The 24,989-nt window shown below is 38.6% G+C and overlaps 1 protein-coding gene and 1 long non-coding RNA gene across 2 annotated transcripts in view; one reads left to right on the top strand and one right to left on the bottom strand.

Moving 5' to 3' along the window:
* LOC137040002 (CD48 antigen-like) overlaps positions 1 to 24,989 on the bottom strand; it is a 207,867-nt gene that overhangs the window by 25,428 nt on the left and 157,450 nt on the right. The window lies entirely within an intron of this gene.
* Positions 12,885 to 24,980, top strand: LOC137040022 (uncharacterized). Its single transcript, XR_010897803.1, has 3 exons — positions 12,885 to 12,989; positions 13,856 to 13,945; positions 24,874 to 24,980. It is a non-coding gene; the product is annotated as an uncharacterized lncRNA (long non-coding RNA).

The raw sequence follows: 24,989 nt of genomic DNA, 5'->3' as shown, positions 1-24,989 counted from the left end.
TGTTTATTTCTTTTAATTTTGATGATTATAACTGACAACTGACATTGAAAAATGTTGGGGAGATTCAAAAAAAAGTGGACTGCAAATGGAGTCAGTGCTTCAAGAACCACTAAGCACAGACAGATGCACGGTGTAAAGTAACAATTTACAAATACTCTCATTACTGTAACTGAGTAGTTTTTCTCAGGAATTATACTTTTTAAGTAGTTTAAAAACAGTTTACTTCTTCTTGAGTACATTAAGTCCTGTATCAGTACTTTTACTGCACTATTTTCCCTAAACCTGCTGTCACTACATTAGGTTTATTTATTTTTTTCCTGTCAACGTGATTGGCTAAGATGAATAATTAGTCCTGTGAGTCCATCAATCACACGTGACTCCCATCAAATCAACCACAGCGACCAGCCTAAAGTGTGGCACGTTCGCTTTATGAAAGGGGGTTGGTGCTGGTTACTGTATGAGGGCTGAAATCGAGAAATTGCCTTAAAAAATTACTAAAAATTGGCCGCAAAATATTACATTTTCTAATACATGCACAAATGGTACGTATTCTTTTAGCGCTGTACAAGCTCGCAGTGCAATCTGCTGGAAACTCTTCATTTAGCTTGATTGTGTGCCAGGCTTCAAAGTGCATTAGGCATTAACCGATCGGCACGGCTAGATTTGTCACATCGATTTCATTTACCATGTAAATGCATTAACCTGCTTTCTGTCAGCATATTGAAGGACATATTTTAATGTAATGTGTTCTCACATAGCGATTTAAAATTGTAGTCCATGTATATAGCAAATAACTTTTGTAAAACATCAGAATATCATAATTGCAATCAGAAATAATCAGTGGTGATAACTGTTACTCAATTCTGATTTCTTAAGTGTATTCTTTTTACAGAGGAAATATCTTGAAATTAAAGCAGTACAATGAATGCGTCTTGAAAAGAAAGAACTCCTTTTTTAATGTAAAATTGTTGATGTACAATTCTTTTCGACTAGGGCTGGGACAACGCGTCGACGTCATCGATGACGTCGACACAAAAAATACGTCGACGCAAAATATGCGCGTCGATTCGTCAGACAAAAAATAAAGATGGTGGTGCCGGAGAGTAGTAGCAACTATAGATATACATAATAAAGTATATTATGTAATTGAGTATATTATTTATTATGTATATCTATGGTAGCAACACGAGTGGCTCCTCAGACCTTCAGAAGTGCAAGGCTTGCGGGTTGGCGCGCGGCGCGCACGGAGCACAGGTGCGCATGCACGCGTTTTGTCACTGCTACGTAAACAAATTTCTGCACACAGGAAGACAGATGTTTAAATTAAGTTACGGTACCGACATCCAGTTATGGTGTCCCGCCTTTGTTTTACTGTCTATTAAAGTCTGCCGCGTTTAAGTTACGGTGTAGCCTGTGTACTGTCATACATGTTTTCATAATGCAGAATATTCACTCAGCGCGCTGTCAGGCAGTCTGGGGCTGCCCACTGCACGAGTGTGTGCACTCGAATGCCGTGACAGCGTCCGCTCACGCATACAATCAGTAGTAACAGTTCGCAATTATATCCATATATCCTACCTTTTCTTGTAAACCCGATAAAATCCATGGCAATGAACGTCATGGGAGATGTTTAATCCACAAGCATTCTGAGAATTATTCCTACTTGTCGTTCACATCAATCTAAAAGTTGTCCTTTTAGGCTATAGGCGATTTTCATTCAAAGATGTAAAAGTATAAGCTATGTAGCCTATTGTATCATTTTTTTTACTAGATAAAAACATTAAAAACATATTGCAATAAATAATTACTCTGTTTAGCGTATGAATGGGCAATCCGATCCAGTCAGCGCTGTCATTAGAGTGTGATAGCCAAACTTAACCCTTGATTAACCAGCGGCACTATTTGCTATTTATCTTATTCCAATCCCATGCATTTTTACAAGATTTTTTATTTGTTCTATTTTTTATATCTTTGCATTATATATGCAAATGTTTACTCATAAGAAATAATCTTATCTTGTTCATATAATTCAGTGTCACCTATCAACCTGTAAGTTTTGCTGCACAGCAATGAAGATACTCTTTACTAGACGTATTGTGTCCTTAATAATAATAAGATGGCTATAATTAATTGTAAATCATCCAAAATAAATGCCATGATCATTAGATTTTATACAGGTGTTACTATATTGATTTCGTAAATGGTGATCAGCAACCAAACATTGATAATATGGAAGTTACTGCCTTTTGCCTTGGCATGACTCCACATTTTTTGCAGACAATACAAAGGCAGAGTGCAGTAACTTCAAAATAGGGTGGGTGTGTGTGTGTGTGTGTGTGCGTGCGTGCACTTTGTTATGATTTTATTGAATGCATTGTTCTTGTATAGTCTTTTACTTTGGAATTTTAAGAGCAATAAACATATATTGCAATGTTAAGGAATTCGTTTTTTTCATTCAGATAATTAAATCAACATGTATAAATTGCTATTAGGCAATTAATGGGGAGATAATCGATAATCGAATCGTAACCGAATCGGACAGGAAAAATGAATCGTTAGATTAATCGATTCATCGAAAAAATAATCGCTAGATTAATCGTTTAAAAAATAATCGTTTATCCCAGCCCTATTTGCAACCTTTTTTTAATTAACCGCAAGAAAGCCTCTACAGAATGGTTGTCATAAATGTTACCAGAATTATTGGTTGGTTTCTCAAATATGACATGGCTGTATTTTTAGTATTGCTGCAGTAATTCTGGAAAAAGGAGCACCAACTAAGTACTGAGTGCTATATATGCTCATACTTTTCATGCTCATAGTTTTGAGTTGGCCAAGATTTCTAAAATCCTTTCTCTGTATTGGTCTTAAGTAATATTCTAAATTTCTGAGATACTGAATTTGGGATTTTCCTTAGTTGTCAGTTATAATCATCAAAATGAAAAGAAATAAACATTTGAAATATATCAGTCTGTGTGTAATGAATAAATATAATACACAAGTTTCACTTTTTGAATGGAATTAGTGAAATAAATCAACGTTTTGATGATATTCTAATTATATAATGAGTACTTGTTTAATTAAATTTACAATCAAAGTCTTAATATTTATCTTTCTATATTATTATAACGATTCCTTCATGATTTTGCTTAAAGGGTTAGTTCACCTAAACATTTTATTTATGTCATTAATGACACCCTAGTGTTGTTCCACAACCGGCGGAACACAGTTTATTCGTTCCGGTAAAATCACGAAACAAAATGCACAAAAACTGTCCCTGCTCTTGATGTACAATCACTGATGATATCAGTGATGATAGAAAAAAAATACGAGGATTAAAAGTGTGCAAATCTATGCCTTTATTCACGTGAAAACTCTGGGCACTAATGCTATATTGTGTTTAGATGCAATAATTAAACGAGATCTATATCAATAAATGAACTGTATTTAATTGATTTCTGGACATCCTTGTGGTGTGACAGGCAGCGGGGCGAGGGACCGCGAGAGCGGGCCGGTGATTAATGTTAACGAGTGCCAGCTGCGTGGAACACCGGTCTCGTCTCGCGGCCATGTGACGGGAGCATAAAAGGAGGAACGATGGCAGCGGAAGACGAGAGAGGACCAGGCCTGGATTTTATGTTATAAAATATCTTAAAGCTACACTGTGTAACTTGTTTAGTTTATTCTTAGCTGAAAACACTTAGTTCTTTCAAATATATGTGCTCATCAATGTATATTTACTTCTTTCAAGTAATAAAGTATTCTCGTAAGTTTATAATATGCCATTGAAAATACATACGGGTGAGGGGTTCGAATGCCGGTCGCCATGTTGCCCCTCCATCTTGAAAGTACATTAGCCAAAGAGGGACATACCCATAAATTCAAGCTTCGCCTTTCGCGTTTTAACACTCGATGGCACCGTGTCGAATGTGAAGAGTGGTTTGCCGTGTTAATCTTCGATCAGCCACCGTAGGAGTTAAAGCGAAATCAGAATTGAGAGGAACAGAAACTATTATTCACTGGATGGTCATATACCTTTACACCGCTAGATGGGGGAAAACATCACACAGTGGAGCTTTAAACTGTGTGTGAAGAAACGGAGGTCTTACGGGTGTGGAACGACATTAGGGTGAGTCATTAATGACATACATTTCATTTTTGGGTGAACTAACCCTTTAAAGGGTTACTTCAATAATTTAGCAAATGGATTTATATCATACATTTTTTTAACATTTAAATTTCCTTTTACTGAAACACTAGAATCAAGATGAATGTTGCCTGTACTATTGTCTGTATCTGTCACTGAGAGAAAGCACGTTATCACATGTTACCTGAGTAAAAATCAAGGAATGGATGTTATGAAGGTGTTTGAGAAAGAAATGAATGAGAGGTGTTAAAATAAAAAAAATAAAGATGGTACATGTATGTAGGCTGTGAACTGAAAAATGTTTTATTTTTATATCAGACCATTATTGTGAATGTTTATTTTATTTCATTTTTTTTATAATTTTTTTTATTTTATTTTATTATTATTATCTTTACAACTATTTTAACTATGCTTGTTTTAAATTTTTTATTCGTCCATATGGTATTCTTTTTTCTCATGCATTTGTTACCACTGTTTTAATTCATTTCTATGTAAAGCACTTTGAATTGCAATTGGGTATGAAATGTGCTATACAAATAAACTTGCCTTGCCTTGCCATCAGCATGCTTTGGGGAACATTTTAGTTACAACTTGGCCCAGTTTTTCAAAAGTAATCCACTAAGATTTTTGATAATGGATTGGATTAAATGTTGAAAATGTGTTTTTCAAAAGAGAAAAACGGATTACATAATCGGATTAGATCACGTAATCCAATCTTGGATTTGATCCGGATCAAACCTTTAGTTTTTGCAGTGTAAATCCAAATTAGTAAGCAGAACTCAAATTTGATGTAACTCGTTGCCTCAAATTTTTTAAGTTAATGAACTTTTAATGAAAAATTTTAATGAAAAATTAAATATTTTAAGTTGAATGAACTCAATATGTATTCGTATCTTTATCTTTGTTTTAAGTACAAGTTACTCAAACCTTTTAAAACACAAGACTCAATCGTATGAATCAAAACTCAAATTTTTTGATGTAACTCGTTGCCTCAAAGATTTTAAGTTCAACAAACTTGGTACACCAGTTCAGTACACCATGCTGGGTACAACCAATCAAAACTTCCCCATGGGTCCCCGCATGCATTGTGGCATGAATAAATTATGCATCTAAACTGTGACTCATTTTCTTTGATTCTTACTGTTTGTTTATACTTCTGATGTTTTTGTAGCTTTTTTTATGTTTAGAGTTGCCCTGTTTATCAGAATTTCTTTTTCTTTTTTTTTGATCGTCACCATTGGAAAGATTTATACGCCGATTCTTGATGTGTGTGGTTCTAACTAATGCCATAGATTTAGTGCAAATCATAATTAAATAAATACATTGTTCAATTACCACAACAGTGAAGGATCTCATGGCTATTAATATTTTAAATCTATTATAAACCACTTTGACAATTAGTGCATTAGACTCTGCATGATATCAAGGATATTGTTAATATGTAATGTTTTCATCATCAATGAATAAACACATCACTTGATGACATTTTCTCTTGACTCTTTGTTCCTTAACAAATGTGTCTCACAAACACAAAGCAGCCAGAGATCTATTAATATTACACAGTCAATGGTCAAGACCCCAACTAAAGCAAACACTCATCTCCATCATAGTGACTTTAAACAAAACTATTATTTTCATTAAAACTAAAATACTGTCAATTTGGTTAGTTATAAGTTAGTTCACATTATTGTTAGGTTTAGTAACTTACACATTTTTACTTATCGAATTTAAGATTGCATCACAATGAAAAAGTCTCCATCTTAATTTGAATCAGCAACAGACGAGGCGAAAAGGACCGCCTTTTGTAAATGTCCTCCAATCAGTGAATTAGTTATCGTTGCCAGGCAGAACTCATGGCATGGCCAATCACAACAAAGCAAGACCAGAGTGAGCTTTTTTATGATTATGATTTTGAGTTCATACAACTTTAAATCTTAAGTTTATGTATTTTGTAGGGTTAATAAGTAATATAATAATTAAGTTACAACATAATATAAGTAACTTATATTTTTGCGTTTCTGGACTAAACTAATAATGTTTAGTCAAGATTACTTGATTTGTTTAAGTAAAGACAACATTAGGGTTTACAGTGTTCTTAGCGTGTAATTACTTAATTCTATTAAGTTGTATTTCGTTTATGTTTTTAAGTTATGCTTACTTATTCACAAAAAGTTACATTTAATCAAAAAATATTAGTTAAAATTACTCAAAAGGAAGACCATGTTACACCAACTTGAAATTAAGTTAGTAGAACTTTTTCTATAACTTTGGAGTATACACTACTTAATCTGTTTAATTAATTTGAATGTTCGGGTTTACAGTGTGGGTTTTTCAGAACTTTTTTGTAGGATTTGGATCATTTTGATTCAAAAAATCTGGCTTAAACTGATCCCAATCAGAAGGGTGGATTCAGTGTGGATTTCATGCCCAAAATGTAATGAAAATGTTTTAAAATAATAAAATACATATATATTTAATAAATAAAATAATGTTACAGTTTGTTTCATTTCTGTTTTATGGTGAAGTTGATTTACTGCCATCTATTTGTTTATTGAGCTTTGCAGTAGGGATGTTAAAGCCCTATTTGGATGGTAATTGTTGTAAAAAAAAAAAAAAAAAAAAATTTGCATGGCACTTCAGTAACATTATTTGGTATTCGGGTGGTGATGATTCACGATGGAGGAGTACGTTTTGAGGGAGCATGATCGCTGTAAATGAAATTTCATATGCTAATATGTGCAATAATATCCTATTTATTATTTGACTATTTAAATTTCCTGCTTAATAAATAACAAGATAGACATGCTATAGTTTAAAAAAGTTTTCTGTATTACATTTTATCTCAAAATGATGCATCACCATAAAATATTAAAATGTTTTAGATCCCCCTGAGAAACAGCCACTGTCGAATACTCTTCACTGGCTTCACTCTAAGGCCCTGTCCACACGAAGCCAGCGCTTTCCCAATCCAATCTTTTTTTCCCCTCGTTTCAAGAAATATCTGCGTCCACACGAGATTACAAAAACTGACTAAAAACGATGTAGTTTGCATGCCAGGCCAGTTTGTGGCGCTGTAATTCTGCCACAGAAATACACTAAAAACGGAGAAGAAGAGTTGTGGCTAGCAGGGGTAAAGCCAAGGGGGTAATCTAGCGCTCGGAAAACGTTCCACCCCTAGGGGCTGCCATTGCTAACCAAGCCATCACCTGCTGTTAGCATCCCATTGACTCCCATTCATTTTTGAGTCACTTTGACAGTGAATAACTTTACATCTGAGACGTTTAAAGACTCCATTTGTCCATTGTTTATTTCTAAAGAAACACGACAATGTATAAAAGGCTCCATTACCTTGTATCTTACACTATCGCCCCGCAGAAGCTGTTTTTGTAAAAATAGGCTAATGATTGCGTCATAACCAACGCGACTCTGTCGCACAGTTGAGAAATTACCGTATAGACCTGAGGAGACGCTCGCAGGCAATCTTTTACTGTCTATGAGGCAGTCGGGGGGACGTGGAGACATAAAGTCTGATAAAGTCAGGGGGAAGAATGGGGAGAAGCCCATAGTGAGCCAAAAGCAACGGGAGAAAATATTTAAACAACGTGATTCAGATTTCACTTTCCACAACTACTAGAAGACCTACAGCTGTCAGACAGGAGGCTCACGTCACATCTACGTCCTCAAGCTCAGTCTGAGCCTGCGCAGTTCGCTCAGCCATCAGGAAGTGAGTGCCTCTAGGTTGACTTCATTCTTTCGCCGTTGACGTCAATGGGAACGCTCGGTCCATTTCTTTTACTGTCTATGGGTAAAGCAGTGGTCGGAGGTGAGGCAAAATCTCACAATAAAATAACAATAAATACATTTGCTACTTAACAGATGTGTTTTATTAATGCCTACACCTACCCCAACCCAAAACATACCCTTACAATAATGCAGATACGGTAATTAAATGAGGCGATATTGATGTGCGCGTGCCCAGTGCCTGTAGTTGAATCCCTTTAACTCTTCACCGTGCTGGACGTAGTGTGATGACATCACCGTTTCAGAAAATATACGGATTCGCTGTACACACGAAGACGGAAGATGATCGTTTTCAGATTTATCCGCTTTGGGACCCGGTTTCGAAAAATATCGGATGCATGCTTCTAAAACGCCGGATCCGTGTGGACGAAACGCTGATACGGTACAAAATTTATACGTATACAGCTAAACGCGTCTCCGTGTGGACGGGGCCTAATAGATGCTTGGTTAAAAACAACCCAAGTTTGGTTGAAAATGGACAAACCCAGCACTTGTTTTTTGTTGTTGTTGGCAAATGTTTGTTGCTTGCTTAAAATGAACCCAAAGTATGTTGGAAATTAACATTTATTAATATGTTTAATAAGTTGACATTGTTTATAACCCAGCAGGCACAGTACATCAGTGTGACGTCAGGAAGACGTTGGACTCCAACCAACTAATCCATTGCAGTCAGACGTCATATTTTGGTTAAAATTCAACATTGGACAGACGTTGAATTTTGAGACCAAAATTCAACGTCTGTCCAATGTTGGAGCTTGACGTCAAATAAACGTTGGATTTAGCTGTAAAACCAATTTTCAACCGAAATCCAACATCTGACTGACAATGGAGTTTACGTCCTGTGCCTGCTGGGAAGTTTAATAAATAAAAATTAAACAATAAATATGTATTAAATTGCTTATTAATGTGTTCACCGTTTGATTATTATTGTTGCCTCAAGTAATTATATCAGATTTTAAATTTTCAACCTATTTTGGTTTCATTTGCCAGCCATACAGTAATTTTTAAACATGTTAAAACCAGGATTAAAAACCACTGCCATATATTGTGTTCAATGTATTCCAGACACTCACCTAATGCCTGATGAGATTATCAGCGCTGTCAGAGAGGTACACCATAAAACACTGACTCTACTTTGCGTTGAATCAGTTCTGTGTATTTCCACAGGATTGGTCTGAAAAGTATACATGACACATTTGTTTATATCTAAACTGACTGAGAAAAATAATTTTAAAGCAGACAAATCATCCAAAATGCAGAAAAGATGCCAGGTTCACCTTTATTTGGTAAAGCCAATTTGTCAAAAACAACTAATAGTCGTGTGAAATTATTATTTAATAATTTTTTACCTCCAATAATTGACAGGATGCACCATATCCTGCTATCGTTGCACCACAACTGTTTGCACTGGAAAGACAAAAACAATAGTATTACAACAAAAATGATTACGCTAACTTTTTTTCACATTTTCTTACATATTTTTGGAGCTGTGTGAAAGCTCAGTGCATGCACTTAATGCACGTGCATTGTGCAAACTCCATAATTTTACCTTATGCAGTTTTCATGTAAACATAAGAATTTAAGCACTCAACAATAAGTTTGCTGGAAGCATGTACATTTATAAAATATACTCGCGTGCAAACTGGTTTCTTTATTCATGTGCATGAAGTTACACATACAATAGAGCTAGTCACAAGGTATTCAAAAGTAACATTCTGATTGTTGAAGAATTCGTTGGAAATTCAAAATATAATTTTAACGAATCATGACTACTAATGCATTAAACGAGTGGACGTTAGATGACATGACACACTTTATTTTATCAATATAAAGCTAAACTTAGCATATCTCCTTTCACCATCTTCACCACACTGTGCTTCAGAAAACATTACATTGTACTTCTAAACTGTAAAAAAAATATTTAGAAAAAAGTTACCCTGGTTGCCTTAAAATTTTGAGTTCATTGAAATTAAAATTTTGAGTAAATACAATGAACATTTTTTGAGATTTGACAACCTTAATTCAAATATTATTAAAAGATATTGTAAGCATATTGGGTAATTGTGTGTGTCTTATTTCTGATGATGCAGTGAAACATGCCAAATAGTGCTATTTTCATGATTTATCAATTTTTTATGTGGTTCAGATACAATAACATTTTGAGTTTCTATTTATTAAACAAATTTCCTTCATTGTATCAACTCAAATTTTTAATTTCAATAAACTCAACATTTTAAGGCAACCAGGTTACTTACTTTTTTAAGTTAAACCAACAAAAAGCAACAATTTTTTTACAGTGTAGTATAGGAATACAACCCTCAAACACAATAAATGAGTGTTAATGAATGTTTGAAAAAGTCAAAATCGAATATTTTACTTTGTTAATATAAATTTAGCTTTAGCTTACCTCCTTTCACCATCATCGCCACATCGTGCTTCAGAAAACATCACATTGTGCTTCTTCCAGTTAAGGAACAAACTCCACTTATACAATAAACAAGTGTTAATGCATCTTAAAAAAGTTAAACTCTAATATTTTACTTCATTTTTTTAAAAAGACAGCTTACCTCACAGAGTCTTCACCACATCACGCTTCAAAATGGCTCTAGCTTCTTCTCATTGGCTGGATAGAATATTTGAATATCACAGAGCTCAAAAATACATAAAATGTTATGTTGCCGTTACTTAAATTTAACTAAGTTGTAATGCTAGTTGATGGCACTTACGTTTTTTTGTTTACTTGACTAATACACTTATGTTCCCCTTTTAATTTACATTTTTGTGTTGCATATGCTAGAATATGTTAAGTAGAGCTTGAAATGTTATAAATATATATATATTTGAGTTTAATCTATTTATCTTTATAAGTAATGGATTTTGAGCCAACAAATCGTTTTTTTTCAGTGCAGATTTATTTTTTACAGCCATATTTGATCATATTTACCAGGGGTGCCAACAATTTTGACCACCGCTGTATAATGGATGTGTATATAATATATATTGGTGGGTTTTAGGGGTTAATGTTTATTTCTTTCTTTAAATAATTTTTTACAAAAATTATTATTTGTGTATGTGTAACAATTTTTTCGTTTTGGTATTACTAGTAATGGACTTTGTTACATAGTTTGTAGTTATTTGTCATGTGACTCTTCCTTGGTATAGTTTACCTCAGAAATGTTAGTGTCAACAGAACGGCAAATGTGAATTGAGATATACATGAGATATCTCCTGATTATTCTACTGTTTGCAAACACAGAAAAAAGTTAATATCTTATTCTTTATTTGATTTTGTTTCTTTATGGGCTTATGTCTTGTGTTTTCTTGTTTTCTTTATGTCTAATGTTCACGGTGTCTCAGATATATAAAAAACTTCAGTACTTCAGAAGCATGGACTGTTGAATAACCAATGAGTAGTTACAAACATTATTCAATAAACCACATGTTAACTGTTTAACCTTCACTCCTCATTTACATTTAATCATTTAGCATATGTTTTATCCACATCAGGAGAGTTTGTCCACCAGATGGACCCAAACTACATATAGTCGCTTAAAAGAAAAGCATCTGAAATGCATAAATCAGTATTATAGATTAAAACTATGATATCTGATGAATGTTTTATTCAGTCCCACATGATTACATAATCACATTATTAACATGAGCTGCCAGAGAAAAATACATAAAGCACTATCAAATACACACATTTCTATCACACACCCCAGTTTTCTCATTTCAAAATCTTGAGATGCAGTAAAAAAAATCTAAATTCACAAGTATATGAAATATTGACTTTAAATATTTTCAAACCATTCTTAATTGGATAAATTCACTGTGATCTGATTCTGTTATTCACCCATCATTGAGCAGAAAAACAGCAGCAGCTGAACAATCCAGTTGTCTTTATTTTCATAAACTTAAGTCTTAATGTTGATTTGATTGATGACAAATATTCTGTCATGACTTTAGTCTGTCATGAACTCAAAAGATCTAATTTTGTGCTTCACAGAAGAAAAAAAAAAGCCTGTTTAGAATGGCAGGAGTAAATGATGACAGAAGTTCATTCATAATTTCCGCTGTCTTAAGTTCAGAAAGCACTGAAAGAAGGCTGGTCATTATTGTAAATATTTTCAGAAAGGTTATTTTAATATTAGCTATCTAAAATAGTCATATAGGCCAGGGGTTTTCAAACTTTATGATGCCAAGGACCCCCAAATATAATGAACCTCTTATGAGGGACCACCTTCCTAAAATCCATCTATACGTTTTTATGAATGAAAAATATACATTTAAATGTATATAACTAGTAAATGTACTAGTAAAGCTCACGTATTGCATTAAGAATACCGCCTGACAGCCCCAGTGATCAAGATAAAGGGGACTATAGTTAAAAACTCACTAGAAAGATAAAGCAAACATACAGAATTAAGTGGAAACTATACAGCAAGAAAGGAGAGAAACATTTAGAAATGAAACCGTTCAATTATTTGTTAGACATTATCCATTTTTGCTTGGTCTTTTTATTCACAAAAATTTTCTGGGGACACCTTAGAACCTTCTGGAGGACCCCTGGGGGTCCCCGGACCCCAGTTTGAAAACCCCTAGGCTATAAAAAGGCTGTGCCACAGATCTGATATTAAAAACTGTTCCGTCCAATCATAACAGCTGGAATCTAGGAGTTAGTTTGTCAACTGTAATTTTAAAAGCGTTCTGTTTCATTTATTTCCATGTATTTACTTTCGATAAAGGTGGAGCTACTCTTGGAAAGGTATCTGGTGAGAACGCTAGATTGCGCTCTTGTGTAGGCTATCGACGTACGCTGTCAGATAAAAGATGCAAGTGAACAAAGAGACATTAGCGTCAAACCTTTACAAAAGTGTTTTATTATATTTTAGTGTAAGAACTGCGACAATTTTCATACAATTTAAAGGGAATGTTTTTATAAAGTCTCATCCAGGTGCCGCCATGTTTGCGTTACGTCATATGACAACATTGACGTCATGAGCTTCCGCGTTGTAAATCTGTGACGCGCGCCTGAGACTGCACGGTGAGCTATTCTGACCAAGGGGGTAATCTAGCGCTCGGAAAGCGTTCCACCCATAGGGGCTGCCATTGCTAACCAAGCCATCACCTGCTGTTAGCATCCCATTGACTCCCATTCATTTTTGAGTCACTTTGACAGTGAATAACTTTACATCTGAGACGTTTAAAGACTCCATTTGTCCATTGTTTATTTCTAAAGAAACACGACAATGTATAAAAGGCTCCATTACCTTGTATCTTACACTATCGCCCCGCAGAAGCTGTTTTTGTAAAAATAGGCTAACGATTGCGTCATAACCAACGCGACCCTGTCGCACAGTTGAGAAATTACCGTATAGACCTGAGGAGACACTCCCAGGCAATCTTTTACTGTCTATGAGGCAGTCGGGGGGACGTGGAGACATGTCCTGGAGACTAGTCTGATAAAGTCAAGGGGGAAGAATGGGGAGAAGCCCATAGTGAGCCAAAAGCAACGGGAGAAAATATTTAAACAACGTGATTCAGATTTCGCTTTCCACATCTACTAGAAGACTCACAGCTGTCAGACAGGAGGCTCACGTCACATCTACGTCCTCAAGCTCAGTCTGAGCCTGCGCAGTTCGCTCAGCCATCAGGAAGTGAGTGCCCCTAGGTTGACTTCATTATTTCGCCGTAGACGTCAATGGGGTCGCTGTGTCCATTTCTTTTACTGTCTATGATTCTGACTTGTAAACAGAGCACACTATAGTTACTAAAACCCACCACAACACATTAGCAAACTAATATTTGCACATTATAGTTCTCAAATGCAGTCCTTTTTTTCTAAATTAGTTTTAGGATTAATAATATAATATAATGACTCCATCAGCATGTTTTGTTCCCTGACAATAGTTCGTTTTCCTCCGGTGAATGAAGAGCAGGGGTAGAGCTTCATCTCAAAAAGTTTGTTTCTGGACTTTGACCCCATGAAGTTCCCTTAAGGTAAGATTTTGTGTCAGCTCTGACTCAGGCTAACAGTTTTTCAACAGTTGAGCCCATTGAATTCCCTTGCATTTTCCCCCTCCAAACTTTAGTAGTTAATGGGGCCCATCAACTGTTTGGTGGTTACCCATATCTTCAAAATATCTTCTTTTGTGAAAATGGTAACACTTTAGAATAATGGTCCATTATTGATAGATAACTATGCAGGAAGTAATGCAGGACTAATGAGTAGCTCTACATGAACACTTCAGCTACTACTATTAACTAATATAGAAACAAGCTGAACTAATCAGTAAGTAACATCGAATTTAGGACTAAGGTAGTTCCTTATCAGGTAATTAATAGTTACTGAATTAGACTGGCGTCACTAATAACTAATAGGTAACAGGAAAAAATATAAAGAATTACTAATACTAATCACAACATTAACATGTCTGAGATGTGATAAATTGTCTCTTTTTTACTCTCAATGTGGTCATAAAATGCACCACTGCTTACTTAAGTGTTAGTCATTATGCAGGAACTTCCAGTGATCTGGACCATTATTTTAAAGTGGCAAACATTGTTAGATCACTAGTAGTTCTTAAAAATTGTCCTTTGTTACTCTGAATAAAGTAATAAAATGCATCACTAATTACTCAAGTACCCACTCTTCACTCTTCAAGGACTACTGGTGATCGGGACCATTCTTTTAAAGTGAAAAACCACTTTAAAAAAAAAAAATAGTCCAGATCACTAGTAGCTCATGTATAATGACTAGGTAATATTTAAGTAATTAGTGATGCATTTTATGACTTTATTCAGAGTAAAGAAAATGATTAATTATGCCAGACACACAATAATGTGAAAATTGGTCAGTTAGTTAATAGTAATAAATGAGGCTAATCTCAGTCAGTAATTATTGATTACTTAATAAGGAACTATTTCCTAAATTCGATGTTACTTACTGATTAGTTCAGCTTGTTTCTATATTAGTTGATAGTAGTAGCTGAAGTGTTAAAGGTGCCCTAGAAAGATTTGAACCAATATGTTAAATTGTTCCCTGATATCTACATTGAGGGTATGTGGCTTATTTAAGGTTAAAAATTTGTCCAGATACAGTTTTACAGGTCCATTTACAACCCTATAAATTGTCCCTAGGATGTAATGCTCTGTTTTTGCCTTATTTGGAAGAGTCATGAATATTAATGTTGAGCTCTGCTCTGATTGGCTTATTTCAGCAGCTCACAGCAGTTCAGTGAAGCAGCTCGTGAGTCCTGACCGTCCTGACAGAACACAGACCGGCTGAATGACACTTTAAGCAGAACATCTCAAATGGAGATTGATAAAATGCAGCTTACTTGTTTATTGGTGTTTTCAGATCATCTGCGCACGAGGAAGAGCTTGTGTGCTTCCGGTTGCCAGATTTCAGTAATTAAATCCTCCAAACAGAGCTTTTCTGTGAAAAGAAACTCGTATACTCTCCGGTGTTTTACCCAAACATGTCCAATCTTGCAACCATATGAACGCGAGTTCTCTCTCTCTCGTGCGCGGATGATCTGAAAACACTAATAAACAAGTGAGCTGCATTCCAGCAGTCTCCACTGACTATCGTTTTAACTTATATGGTGGAAAAGGTGACGTTTGCTAGAAGGATCGAGTGAATGATCTGTAAGCAAAGTATCTAAGGTTGTATTTTGTAATACAAAAAAATATTACCCTTTGTCATTAGACACACTATTTAGTTTTGTATGGTACTTGGTGGTTCCTATTGTTACTGTACTAGCATATTGCGTCATCTAGACAATGCGGTCTCTCTAAGAAAGTTTCAATTTAATCAGAAATTGTTTAAACAGTCAGTAAGTGGATAAATCGCTACTTACTGCTTGCAGGAATACAAATGTAATTGCCACTTTCTTCAGTTTAAGACGCTGAGCGAAGCTTGCTTGAAATGGGCCGAACAAACGAACGATCTTGAATTAAATTGTTGTGGTATTGGATTATAAACATCAACCATGACTGTTGACATTTTTTATCTGTGGGAAGGGTAGAAAAGTCTCCTGCACAGCCTGAACATGAAGTGTGTCCATGAGAGAAGTTTGTTTATCTGCAGTCCCAGTTACCGTCATTTCCGCCTGACAATGCACATGTTTGGACAGATGCAAATGTTGGGGGCGTGCATATAAATGATCCCCAACGCTTGCGACATGGTTGGGTTTATGTTTAGAAGCACTTTTTTTTCCTTGTTTTTGATTTACGAGATTTACATAATAAGGAGGATGCAATGATGTTTGAGACTCACCGTATGTGATGTCCATACTGAACTCTTATTATTTCACTATGGCAAGGTTAATTCAATTTTTCATTCTATGTCACCTTTAATGTAGTGCTACGGATTAGTCCTGCATTACTTCCTGCATAGTTATCTATTAATAATGGACCACTATTCTAAAGTGTTACCGTGAAAATATTAAATCATACAGGGTTGAGGGCAAGTAAATTATGTCCGAACTTTCATTTTGGGGAGAACTAATCCTTTAAGTTGCTTTATAACTCCAGTGGCTTTTCACAGCATTATGACCCACGTGGATGAGCGTGTGTAAATGTGTTAGAATTGTGATTTCTTGTTACAGTATTTGCTGTTGATAGGTCAGAACCAGTGAATGAATCATATGACAATAAATGGTGGCTGTAGTATGTCTGAATTGAATTCATACTACCCCTATCCTATATACGGTAGAACATGTTTGTAACTAAGCAGATTTCAGTAGCCATTGACTACCATAGTGAGGAAAAAATACCAGGGTAGTCAATGGCTGTTGAGATCTGCTTGGCTACAACCATTCTTTAAAACATCTTCCTTTGTGTTCAGTAGAACAAAGAATATCATATGAGTTTGGGAAAACTTGAGAGTGACTAAGTGATAAAGACATAATTAAGAAAGCTCTCAGATTTCATTAAAAAGATCTTCAGTTGAAGAGGGTTTGGAACGACAGGATCAATTTTTCATATTTTTGGGTGAACTAGCAACTTTGGCTGATCTTTTGAAAAAGGTGAAATGAAGTGATGTGATGTGCAGCCAAGTGTAGTGTCCCATATGCAAGTATGTACGCAGAACTTGTGCTCTGCATTTCACCCACCCAAATGCACACACAGAGCAGTTAGTAGTGAAACACACACAAATCATGAACACACACTTGGAGCAGTGGGAGCCTTTGCTTAAGGTGCTTTGCTCAAGTTGGGTAATGAAGGTAGAAGTGAAGGTAGAAGGTTCATTCACTCCTGCACCATTTCCTGCCATGACCTTTGGGTTACAAGTCTGACTCTCTAACCATTAGGCCAACATTTCCTTGGTTTAGTCTTCGCACATTTGTTGACATGACATGGTTAGATTCAGATGGTAAATATCATATATTGAGGTGGATTTTCACCTTAGAGATAATCACCATATTTATAACAAAACCATTCGTAATGTTTAAAAAGATAATATAATAAAATATCTTTTATTGTTACTACTGTTACACTTTATAGCCTGACGTGGTCATACTCAATTCTAGTCAGAATATAAGTCTGATGCTCCATTGGGCTGTGATTATGGGGCACTTTTCAAAAGAACCAGGAAAGACATCAATTGAATAGACCTACAACCAATCAGAGCAACGAAGCAACGTATTACGCTAGTTGTCAAATGTCAACTGAACTCACTGCACTGTGATGCCAAGTCCGCGTTTTTTTCAGCGGGTTGTTTTCTATGTGCGGGCTGAAGCGACTATTATGTGATATATAGACCCATCCATTCATCCATCCATTATCTTCCGCTTATCCAGGACCGGGTCGCGGGGGCAACAGTCTAAGCAGAGACGCCCAGACTTCCTTCTCCCTAGCCACTTCCTCCAGCTCCTCCGGGGGAACCCGGGAGACATAATCCCTCCAGCGTGTCCTGGGTCTTCCCCGGGGCCTCCTCCCGTTGGGACGTGCCCGGAACACCTCCCTGGGAAGGTGTCCAGGAGGCATCCAAAATAGATGCCCGAGCCACCTCAGCTGGCTCCTCTCGATGTGAAGGAGCAACGGCTCTACTCTGAGCTCCTCCCGAGTGACCGAGCTTCTCACCCTATCTCTAAGGGAGAGCCCAGCCACCCTGCGGAGAAAGCTCATTTCAGCCGCCTGTATCCGGGATCTTGTCCTTTCGGTCATGACCCACAGCTCATGACCATAGGTGAGAGTAGGAACGTAGATTGACCGGTAAATCGAGAGCCTCGCCTTACGGCTCAGCTCCTTCTTCACCACGACAGATCGGTACATCGCCCGCATTACTGCAGATGCTGCACCGATCCGTCTGTCAATCTCCCGTTCCATCCTTCCCTCACTCGTGAACAAGACCCCAAGATACTTAAACTCCTCCACTTGAGGCAAGAACTCTCCACCAACCTGAAGTGAGCAAGCTACCCTTTTCCGACTGAGAACCATGGCCTCGGAATTGGAGGTGCTGATTCTCATCCCAGCCGCTTCACACTCGGCTACAAACCGTCCCAGTGCATGCTGAAGGTCCTGGTCTGAGGTTGCCAACACGACAACATCATCCGCAAAGAGCAGTGACGAAATTGTGTGGTCACCAAACCGGACACACTCAGGCCCTTGGCTGCGTCTAGAAATTCTGTCCATAAAAATTATGAACAGAACCGGTGACAAAGGGCAGCCCTACCGGAGACCAACATGCACCGGGAACAACTTTGACTTACTGCCGGCAATGCGAACCAAGCTCCTGCTCTGGTCGTAAAGGGACCGTACAGCCCTAAGCAAGGGGCCCCGGACCCCATACTCCCAGAGCACCCTCCACAGGGTGCCACGAGGAACACAGTCGAATGCCTTCTCCAAATCCACAAAGCACATGTGGACTGGTTGGGCAAACTCCCATGAACCCTCCAGCACCCTGTGAAGGATATAGAGCTGGTCCAGTGTTCCACGACCGGGACGAAAACCACACTGCTCCTCCTGAATCCGAGGTTCCACTATCGGCCGAATCCTCCTCTCCAGTACCCTGGCATAGACTTTCCCAGGGAGGCTGAGAAGTGTGATCCCCCTGTAGTTGGAACACACTCTCTGGTCCCCCTTCTTAAAAAGAGGGACCACCACCCCGGTCTGCCAGTCCATAGGCACTGTCCCCAACCTCCACGCGATGCTGCAGAGGCGTGTCAGCCAAGACAGCCCCACAACATCCAGAGACTTAAGGTACTCAGGGCGAATCTCATCCACCCCCGGCGCCTTGCCACCGAGGAGCTTATTAACTACCTCGATGACTTCAGCCCGGGTGATGGACGAGTCCCCCTCCGAGCCCTCAGCCACTGCTTCCTCGAAGACGCGTCGGTGGGATTGAGGAGATCCTCGAAGTATTCCTTCCACCGTCCAACAATATCCCCAGTTGCGGTCAGCAGCTGTCCATCTCCACTGTAGACAGTGTTGGTGGGGCACTGCTTCCCCCTCCTGAGGCGTCGAACGGTTTGCCAGAATCTCTTCGAGCCCAACCGATAGTCTTTCTCCATGGCCTCACCGAACTCCTCCCAGGCCTGAGTTTTTGCCTCCACAACTACCCGGGCTGCCGTCCGCTTGGCCTGCCGGTACCTGTCAGCTGCCTCAGGAGCCCCACAAGCCAGCAAGGCCTGATAGGACTCCTTCTTCAGCTTGACAGGATTCCTTACTTCTGGTGTCCACCACCGAGTTCGGGGATTGCCGCCTCGACAGGCACCGGAGACCTTACGGCCACAGCTCCGAGCAGCCGCGTCAACAATGGAGGTGGAGAACATGGTCCATTCAGACTCAATATCTCCAGCCTCCCTCGGGATCTGGTCGAAGCTCTGCCGGAGGTGGGAGTTGAAGATCTCTCTGACAGGGGGTTCAGCCAAACGTTCCCAACAGACACTCACAGTACATTTGGGTCTGCCGAGTCTGTCCAGCTTCCTCCCCTGCCATCGGATCCAACTCACCACCAGGTAGTGATCGGTTGACAGCTCTGCCCCTCTCTTCACCCGAGTGTCCAAGACATACGGCCGGAGGTCAGATGAGACGACCACAAAGTCGGTCATCGACCTTCTGCCTAGGGTGTCCTGGTGCCATGTGCACTGATGGACACCCTTATGCTTGAACATGGTGTTTGTTATGGACAAGCCGTGGTTAGCACAGAAGTCCAATAACAGAACACCGCTCGGGTTCAGATCAGGGGGGCCGTTCCTCCCAATCAAACCCCTCCAGGTGTCTCTGTCACTGCCCATGTGGGCATTGAAGTCCCCCAGTAGAACGATGGAGTCTCCAGTCGGAGCACTTTCCAGCACCCCTCCCAGAGACCCCAAGAGGGCCGGGTACTCTGCACTGCCATTCGGCCCGTAGGCACAAATGACAGTGAGAGACCTATTCCCGACTCGAAGGCGCAAGGAAGCGACCCTCTCGTTCACTGGGGTGAACTCCAACACATGGCGGCTGAGCTGGGGGGCTATAAGCAAACCCACTCCAGCCCGCCACCTCTCACCATGGGCAACTCCAGAGTGGTAGAGAGTCCAGCCTCTCTCGACAAGTGTGGTTCCAGAGCCCAAGCTGTGCGTGGAGGTGAGCCTGACTATTTCTAGTCGGTATCTCTCGACCTCCCGCACAAGCTCAGGCTCCTTTCCCGCCAACGAGGGGACATTCCACGTCCCTAGGGCCAGTTTCCGTGTCCAGAAATCGGGTTGTCGGGGGCCTTGCCTTCGACTGTCGCCCGATCCACTATGCACCGCCCCCTTATGATCCCTCCTGCAGGTGGTGAGCCCACAGGAGGGCGGCCCCATGTCGCTCTTTCGGGCTGAGCCCGGCCGGGCCCCATGGGGAAAGGCCCAGCCACCAGGCGCTCGCATACGATCCCCAACCCCGGGCCTGGCTCCAGGGTGGGGCCCCGGCTGCGCCATGCCGGGCGACGTCTCGGTCCTTGTTTTTATACTGGTCATAGTGGGCTTGTGAACTGCTCTTAGTCTGACCCGTCACCAAGGACCTGTTTGCCTTGGGAGGCCCTACCAGGGGCATATAGCCCTGGACAACATAGCTCCTAGGATTATTCAGGTACTCAAACCCCTCCACCACGATAAGGTGACAGTTCAAAGAGGGAATATATATACCCATGAGTGTGAATTTTAGCTGGCAACCTTGCCAAAATAACACACATTTTACTCCTCAAACGCCATTTTTTTCCCAGAGAACCCCCCGAGAAGCTATTGTTTAATTTAATGATACACAGAGTACTTACCCAACATGATCATCATTTGTGAGAGAAATTGTGAAGGTCAATGCAGATACAAACATGCTCTCCGTTTAGGATTCGATCAATATAACCCAAACCCCTTTGATGACGTGATGATTACGTTACCGTTGATCATCTGTCCGTCATCGTCTAAAGCCTGCCCTGATGATTTCATTGGTCCGAACAGTTTCTGTTCTGAGATAATTACTCCTCTATGGAGCGATGCCAGACCAAACCGCCCGACCTAAAAAAGTTGTGGGCGATGCTAAGTTCGGCTGGCATCCAGGCTAACTTTATTACATTATTATCAAATCTCATTCAATCATTAAAAAACTTATACTTTAGCTACAATAATTAAATAGGCACTTTTAATTAAATTTAGCTTGATTAGATTATTTTTTACACTCTTCTCTAAATATGAGCATATTTGAGCCAAACCCATCTTTCACAGAAAAGTCACAGTCTTAAAACTATTACTTTAGGAAAACAGTTATTGTGACGTGCCTTTAGATGGCAGCACTGTTATGCTCCTGAAAAATATACTTTGAATTATAGTACAAATGGTATGCCACTTCAGTGACTCTCCAAAACTGACAGACAAAAAAGGGTTATATCTTATGAAAAACTTATGCTAACGCTAAGCTGAAAATATCCAATGAAACCGGCACTGCTGTAGCTAAAGGGTCAAAGTATTTATTATTCAAGATCATAACGCATATTTACCCAAATTATGTAATCTTTTCATTTCAACGTAACATGAAGTAATATTATATTTTTAGTCAAACATCAGCATTTACTGTCATACTATTTTGTGGTACAGCTCTTTTGTGTAAAGCAAAGTCAAACTGTGAACATTATATGTGTGCAAGGATGGAAAAAACACTTTTAAACCACAAGCTAATGACACATCAAGACAAACACCCTCATACTGACGTTAACCACAGATTTCCAGTTATAGACTCGTGTTCATGCTGCTAGTCCACCCAACAGACCCAACCACATCTCTGAGCAAAAATAAATTATCCAGACCACAGCAGGTTTTATTTTGGCTCAGAGTTGCTATAGAGTTGACCTCTTTACATACGGTAAAATAAACACTTTACGGTTTTATATTGTTTTCAGAAATACCTCTAAAATCTGTTCGTACATGTTGATTCTCACCAACCCCAAAACTCATCCAGGAACTGCAGGGCTTGAGAGCTTTCTATTGAAGACGATCACACTGCAGGATCTGGTGCAATAGACTGAAGTGTGATCATCTTCTAACGGTGACACCTGCATACACCACGTCATCCTCCTCTTTAACGTTCTGTAAAAAACATCACACAAATTTAATCAAATCTTATCTTCAATCTGATATATTGTAAGACTGCAAGTGCACATAAAGTCAAGTGTGTCATTTAGGACAGGGCGATGAGCTGCTGAGTGTGTGTGAGTCAAGAAGTTGACTTAAATAATAATAATAATAATAATTAATTCATTACATTTATATAGCGCTTTTTAGGCACCTAAAGTGCTTTACATAGAAGGGGGGGAATCTCCTCAACCCCCACCAGTATGCAGCATCCACCTGGATGATGCGACGGCAGCCATATTGTGAAAGAACGCTCACCACACACCAGCTGATTGGTGGAGTGATTAAGCCAATCAGGATATGGGGATGATTAGGAGGCCATGATGGACAGGGGCCAGTGGGCAAATTTGGCCAGGATGCTGGGGTTACACCCCTACTCTTTATCGAAGGACATCCTGGGATTTTTAATGACCACAGAGAGTCAGGACCTCGGTTTAACGTCTCATCCGAAAGACGGTGCTCTTTGTCAGTATAGTGTCCCCATCACTATACTGGGGTGTTAGGACCCACACAGACCACAGGGTGAGCGCCCCCTGCTGGCCTCACTAACACCTCTACCAGCAGCTCCTGGTTTTCCCAGTTGGTCTCCCATCCAGGTACTGACCAGGCTCAGCCTTGCTTAGCTTCAGTGGGAAACCAGTCTTGGGCTACAGGGTGATATGGCTGCTAGTAAATGAGAGGTGAATGCAAATGTTCATGTAAAAAGTTGACCTACTATTGACATCATATGCTTCAGACATGTAAAGCATTGTGTTTCACATCATTACTGGGTGCTTTAGTAATATAATTGCATATGAGTTACATTACTGCATATTGAGTAAACCAGCATGAATCAGATATAGAAACTATAAACAGATGGGACTTCCCAGTGTTTGCAGCGTCCATGTGCTGTGAATTAACGTACATTTGGGAACGCAACGTGTGCCACTTCCACTTCATTTTTATTTTCAGATATTATCCAACGTTTTTGTGCCTCGATCATCAACATTTGTATGTGTGTCGTGTTGTCATAGAAACGTAAAGGTTTTTTGCCAAAATAAAACTTCTTAGTTCTTGCTGGGAAATGTGTCCTTGATCTCGCATAGCTTATAAATAATGTTTAGACATTAAAATAGATAAACATATTCTATTATAGAGCATATTAATGCTAAACCATTGTGAATGAATTGAATCCATGGCCTGAATAAAGCACGTGACACCATGATGGACAGTGTAAATGCAGACTTATAAAGCTGGTTTAACTTTCATTTTAAAATTAGCAAATTTTCTAATGGGTGGTTCTGTTTCTGCTTTCTCACACTTCAACACATGTAGACGACAAATCAGCAGAAAATCTTTCAGTTTTGTTATTTTCATTTCCTAAAGACTTTGGTTTCTTGCGTTTATTTTTGGCAGAAACCCACTGAACAAGTGTTCACTCACTGAAGGGTTAGTCATTTTAAAGTCTGTAGGCCTGCACTCATTCAACATTTCTCAAAATGTACTCCAGTACAAATGTCCTTTTTTTCATGATCTGTCCTATAAAAGCACACAAACGACATTAGACATAAATGATCTTACCGTTTTCTGTGCATTTCGTTTGTAGAACGTCGGATCAGCATAAGTGATCTCTTCATTATCAGCCTGATCTGTTTCAACAACAATATATGCATTACTACAACTAAACTCAATCTTGACTTAAGTTTTTTTTACTAAATGTGTGTTGGGTTGCATTAATGTGTAAATTCATTTTAATAGTGCATTACACGATTTTAATGGCATTAATACATTAATTCAGTTTGACTTCATGAGCTTCTCTCTCACACAAAAAGTCCCTAGCTGAGTATGTTGTACCATTTACCATTTATAAATCAAGAGAAATGTTTAATAAAAGTGAAATGATCTGCTTTTTTGTATGGTGGAAAATTTCAGTAAAGCTAATTGAAATATACCGAGGACTGCAGTTTTACACAGGTTCATAAAGTGTTAAAGTTGTATCATCATTGAGGTGAGGCACATTTGCTTACTGTGTTTCCAGTGTGTTTTAAATTAATTTTGAGAAATTAATAAATCAGTTTTTTTTGTATTGTGAATGTGACTAATCTATAATGATCAATTTAATTTCAGAAATTGCTCACAATACTTACACATATTATTTTATTTACATAAAAGGGACCTAGATGACTTTATCTATACAAAATTGTGAGAAAATTTGTGATTTAAATTATAATTAGGACTATCAATAACCTAAATAGTTTTATAGAACAATATCTATAAAACTATTACTGGTAATAATGATAAAAGTAAAAGCAGTAACTCTTGCCTTCTTGGTCTGTTTTTCTGTGTTTCCTGTAGATGCAGAAGATCCCGACGACTGCAGCAACAATCAGCAGAGATCCAGCGGAGAGCAGCACTATCAGAAAGACTGGAGGAGGAGGAGACGAAAGTAGTCAGAGATCAGGTCAGTGAAT

The sequence above is a fragment of the Pseudorasbora parva genome, chromosome 14 (assembly GCF_024679245.1).
Source record: "Pseudorasbora parva isolate DD20220531a chromosome 14, ASM2467924v1, whole genome shotgun sequence".
Lineage (NCBI taxonomy): Eukaryota > Metazoa > Chordata > Actinopteri > Cypriniformes > Gobionidae > Pseudorasbora > Pseudorasbora parva.
The sequence above is the reverse complement of the archived record's forward strand: the minus strand, read 5'-3'. Positions and strand labels throughout refer to the sequence as shown.